Source organism: Chrysochloris asiatica, unplaced genomic scaffold (assembly GCF_000296735.1).
Source record: "Chrysochloris asiatica unplaced genomic scaffold, ChrAsi1.0 scaffold00051, whole genome shotgun sequence".
NCBI classification, from domain to species: Eukaryota; Metazoa; Chordata; class Mammalia; order Afrosoricida; family Chrysochloridae; genus Chrysochloris; species Chrysochloris asiatica.
In genome coordinates, this window is record NW_006408569.1 from 12,212,673 (window position 1) to 12,218,692 (window position 6,020).

The 6,020-nt window shown below is 39.0% G+C and overlaps 1 pseudogene; it reads right to left on the reverse strand.

Moving 5' to 3' along the window:
• Window positions 1-2,796: 2,796 nt before the first annotated feature.
• On the reverse strand, window positions 2,797-5,385 carry LOC102827010 (annotated as a pseudogene).
• Window positions 5,386-6,020: the final 635 nt, after the last annotated feature.

Genomic DNA, 6,020 nt, shown 5'->3' on the forward strand with positions numbered 1-6,020 from the left:
GGGTAAGGTGGAGGGTCAGAGAAAAAGAGGAAGACCCCTAACGAGATGGATTGGCCAGGTGGCATCAGTGATGGACTCAAGTGTGGCAGCGGTAGTAAGGTTGGCCCAGGATCGGACATTGTTTCGTTCTGCTGTGCATGGGGTCGCTATGAGTTGGTTCTGACTTGATGGCACCTGACAACAACAACAACAATTGATTAAAAATATTGAAAATGCCATGGACGGCTAGAAAAAAAACAATGGTGTTGGAAGAAGTACAGCCTGAATGCTCTTAGAAACGACATGTTGTCAGGAGGGACCATTCCCTGGAGAAGGGCATTATACTTGGTAAAGTGGAGTGTAAGTGAAAAAGAGGAAGACCACCAATAAGATGGACTGATGTAATGGTAGCAGCAATGGGCTAAATATAACAACAATTGTGAGGATGGTTCAGGAGTGGGCAGTGCTTCATTCTTTTGTACATAGGAATCAGTATGAGTCAGAATTGACTTGGTGGCACCTAACAACAATTGCATGTGCACAAATTACTTCACTACAGCACATAGATTAATTTTTGATTGAATATTTGAGAAATGCCATCTGTCCAAGGTGATGCATTATAATATCAAATAAATAATTCCTCTAACCAAGTATTCCTGCAAATATGTTTACAATTCTCAGTTATGAAAATTTATGTAGCAAGTAGAAATAAAAATATATCTAGAAGAATTTCATTTCCAGAAGCAACATATCAGCTTGAATTAGACCAACCATATCACATAAACTAACTAGACAAGATGTATAAAATATTTTGAAGTTATTATAAAGGTACTAAGGCAGCTAGAATCTGAATAGCTAAGATCCATAACCAAAGGGAAGTAGAAGTGTGAGCAAAGCATTGCACTTCAATATTCCCCTCAATTTACTAATTAATTAATAAGTGACTTCTGAGAGGCTCACAGCAGGTGAAGGAGACAAGTGGAATTCAGGACCCAAAAAGGAGCAAAGAATCTCTTAAACACTTCAAATGTCATGTCACACACTTGAGGCACTTTAAGTAAAAAGTAAAACTAGATACATATAAGACAACACAAAGGATTAAACCCACCTACTACTAAGGAGCTCTGGTAGCGTAGTTGTTACGAATGGGGCTGCGAACCACAAGGTCAGCAGTTCTAAAGTACCAGCTGTTGCGTGGGAGAAAGATGAGGTTTTCTGCTCCCGTAAAGATAGACAGCCTTGGAAACCCTGTACAGGGTCACTATGAGTTGGAACCGACTTCACAATACATAGTCACCACCACTACTATGATCAATCACTAAATTTATAGAAGTGGCATCCCTATTATAACTGCTAGTAAGAAAAAAAAAAAGAAAATATTCTGTGGGAAGACTATAATTCATAACCTCAAAGTGTCTTTACATTTCATAACAATGTATGGCATATAATTTTTAAAATAGCACACACATTAGAATATAACATCAGATGACCAATACTAACAGAAAACTAGATGACAGAAATGGACATACAGGAAACCCAGATGCTGAAGTTACCAGACACAAACTTAAAAACAACAACAACAAAAAAAACTGTAATCAATATGGTCAGCATGAGAATTTCAACATAGAATGGGAACTTGTATTTGATAAGCTTGGAACTGATAAATATAATAATTCAAATTAAGGATTTGGCATATGTATTTTTTTCTAAGGGTAGTTATCAACTATGTCTTTACATATAAAATTGAGGTCTTTCTGTGATTCAAGTATAGAAACCAGAGCTGGTTACAAAACATGGTACGAAAAACCACAACTACCCCAAATTTCATACCAAATCACAATTTTTATTGAATAAGGTTCTGACTTTTACAAGTCCTGATGTTTTCAAATAAAAGTCTCAGCTATGCTTATTGAAAATCTAGCTTCCTTCCCCCCCCCCCGCCTTTTTACACCAATATAAGCCATACACACATGAGTTCCCCTTTTTTGTTGCTTTATTTAGTGCCGACAAGTTGGTTTGACTCATAGTGACCCAGTATAGGGTTTCCAAGGGGGGTTAGTGAGTTTGAACTGCTGAACTTGATGTCCAGTGCTTTATCCCACAGCGCCACCCCAGGACTCCTACCAGTCCCCCTACCATGGTTCAATCACATTCTCTATGCAAAGCTGACCACTCACCTTGAGGTCCCCCGGCATAGAAAATGGTTACAATTTTCAAAATAGTCTGCACTGAAGTATAATACATTGTACAGCACCAAGGATATTCTAAATTTGGATATCCTATTCTGTCAATATTCCCACTCAATACTATTCATCAACTTAACAATGTGGAAATATCACACATTTAGAAGGCGGTCATAGTATCATTTTTAAAAGTACCAAATATTTAATAAGCATTTTTAATGCTTTATGTTGTTAACCATTTAAATTGACCAATTCAGTAGCAAAAAAAAAAAAAAAAAAAAAAAATCTCACACACACATTTTTATCACCCACATGGGAACTCACAGATCTTCAGACAGATGGGAATGAGTCACTGTGTTTTTTTTTGTTTTTTTTGTTTTTTTTTTTATAGAAGAAATCACACTGCGTTTGGCCACTCCCTAAATTCTTGATTTATCAACTTAGAAAGAGAGCATCAAAAAGGCAGTATAACATGTGCATTAAAAACATTTCACCCTTTAGCATCTTTGGTGAGAAGCCTCTGGAGAGGAAACGAAGGGACCAATGAGGCGGACGCGCTCATCCAGGTCCGCGGGGCCGCCATCTTTTTTCTGAGGGCCATTTTTACTTGGAGGTTTCAGCAGAGCTTGCTCAGTCACTTTGGAAGCTGGTTCTCTTGGAGAAAGTCTGCATCTTGAAATTCCCTGGCTTGACCTTGGCAAGAGACTCGTAAATTCCTTGCTTCTCCACAGCAAAGCTTGAGACCAGAGAGCTGCTGCGAGTGGCCGTGGAATGTGAGGAGCTGAGGAGGCACAGGTGGACCAGAGAGCGTGTGTGGACTCTTCAGGGTAGGTGGAATGCTTCTACGAAGAAGGGTGGTGGTCAGACACAGTCAACCATGAATGACAAGGTTAGTAATTCAGCGTGAGGCTTTATTCTCTGAGAAACAGACATAACAAAACACACATGCACACACAAAGTCAAAGCACGAGCTGTGGCAGCATCGATATGCAAAGCTCTTTCCCAAAGCAGTGCAGTTTTAGGGGTAGGTTTAAAGCGATGACAGCCAACAACCACTTCCACTAAGAAAACAGTTCTGTCACCAAAGCTGAATCTGGCAGCGAATGACACTTTGAAGACTCAACTCTCCTAAATTAGAATAGTGCTCCAATGGCAACTGAATTGAATTAAAGAGAAAGCCAACTAGCTTTGTTATTTTATATAAAGGATAGATTATAAATCAATACTAGGGTTTATCTGACATATTTTAGAAAAAATAAAATGCAAAATGTAAAAATGGTATTTGCTTTGATAAACTGGACAAATGTCAAAGTTCCTTCTTCTCTGAACTTCATTATAATCAATAATAGCATCATCTTTTTTTTTTTTTCTTTTGATTTCACTCATTTAGTTTTGAATATATCATGTACTTATATGGTTCCAGATTTTAAAGGTAACAAAGAGTACATAGTTAATAGTCTTGAAAAATGATGGTAAAGAATTATGAATTGAGAATATCAATTTTAATATGCTTCCAACTAGATCAAATCTGAAAGTATCCTTAATACGTTGTTGTTAAGTATAGCACCCTGTACAGGGTTTCCAAGGCTGTACATCTTTACGGGAGCAGAAAGCCTCATCTTTCTCCCACAGAGCGGCTGGTAGTTTTGAACTGCTGACCTTAAGGTTTGCAGCCCGGTTCGTAACCACTACGCTACCAGAGCTCCTTACTATAGCTATACTAAATACCTTAATATAGCTATCCTAAATTAGCAGTTCTGGCACACTGTGTTCATTTATGATAGAAGGTGCTTTGAATATAAGTGACCCAAGCATTGACAATTCCCATCAAAGGCTAAATTTCACCTGAGATTTTAAATGCCATGCCAAAGATACAAACTTACAGCTTTACAATGCAGAGGCATACATAATTTTGCACATATTGCTAGAACAAAGGTGAATTGCAAGTGTTGTATATATAAAAAATACTTCAAAATACATAAAATAACAAAATTGCAACTGGCAATTCAGTATACAAATTTTGAGAAGATAGCGTGATGACTTTTTCATTTTGAGAAGTTGCACCATTTTTTTTTCCTTTTGTTTAATACACAGATCCAACCTGATGACTGTTGGCAAAACAACTGAGTTAGTGTCAAAAGGTCAGTATGACAACTGAAAAAGGCAGTTGGGTTAACTCAATTTGACAGGCTAGGTTGTGAGCAGTAAGTTTGGACCCTCTAGTAAGAAGGCACATTTGCGTGAGCCCCAAAACATGTGTGCTGCATTCATTTGCACTGAATGTGTACCTCTGAATACAAGGGCTCGACAGCCTTCTGGCCTGCCACATAGACAACGCCAGCCTACCGGATCCCTGCTATGTGACAATGGCTCTGGACAGCTTTAATCCAACTATGCATTTCCTCAGGGCTGTTAGCCTGTATGTAGAAAGTTCGAGACATTGTGACAATTTCAAAGACGTTGTCCCTCATCACTATGTCATTTTGTTTATATCCCTAGATTTTATGAACCTCCTTAAATGGTTTTACACATTGAAGTTCCTTTTCCAGTTCTGATTTGATGTGTTTTCATCCAATTGAAAGTACCTTCTCTTCCAGTTTCTCATCACTGCTCCTTGTTTAACACAATCTCCAGCTTTGATAACTGCCCTGTCTGGAGGTGACTTAGGAGTGAAGTGAGAAAGATGTTTCAGATGATTTCTGTTGATACTTTTACCATATTCATTAACTTCTTCTTTCTGAGTCAGCAAAAGGATGGGGACACCACCCACACACCACCCACGATGTCAGTTCTGGAAGACATTTGTTTCTTGGCACTCGCATAGTCACCCTAGCAACTTAGAATATCAGACATAAAGGCTATGAGTTGAACTGCTTTGGTACTGTAATTTTTATAGCTTTGTTCAACACATTTACCCTTTCTACTAGGTCCTGTTGAGCATCGGCTTGTAGGAAGTATGTCCTCATCATACATTCATAATAAAATAGAATTCCGTCTTTGGCCTTAGCTTAGTTGCATCGCTAACCTTTGAAGTGTAGTTGAGTTTAATAACTCTAGCATGTGATGATCCAGAAGGTAAGTTCTTTGGATTATCCATGTACCATACAAAACTGTCTTCTCTGGTATCCAGTATGAAGTACCTCTGAAGAAATTTCCCACTGTTTTCATTTTCTTCAATGTCAAGAAAATCACAAATGCGATTCCGATGATCCACGTAAGGCATTTCTGAACTTGAACACTATACAGTACCCGCTGGCCCCTTGGTGGATGCGAGGCTGCCTCCTCTCTCGCTTCAGCCTGTGCAGCACTTCAAGCCTGGCCAGTGCTGCTGACTGGCACTGGCCCCGCCCACCTTAGCATATGCATTTAACAGCAAATTGTTGTTGAGTGCTCTTAAGTTGATTGTGATACATAGTGAACCTATATGACAAAGTAAAATGTTCCCATACTTTCCTAGGTTGTAATCTTTATGTGAGGAGTTATGAATTGGGCTATGAAAATTAAGGTCAGCAGTTCGAAACTACCAGCCGCGCTCCACGGGAGAAAGATGAGGCTGTCTGCTCCCATAAAGATTTACAGCCTTGGAAACCCTGTACAGGGTCGCTATGGGTCGGAACTGACTCGGTGGCACTTAACAACAACAACAACAATCTTTATGTAAGAAGATTGTCAGTCTTTTCTCCCACAGAGTTTCTGGTGGATTTGAACCACTGACCTTTCCATAAGTACAGAAGCAGTTAATCATTGCATAGCCAGGAATTCTTAATATCAGATTGTTGTTGTTAAGTATTTTTGAGTCTGTTCTGACTCATAGCAACCACATTTAGGGTTTCCAAGGAGCAGCTGGCAGGTTTGACC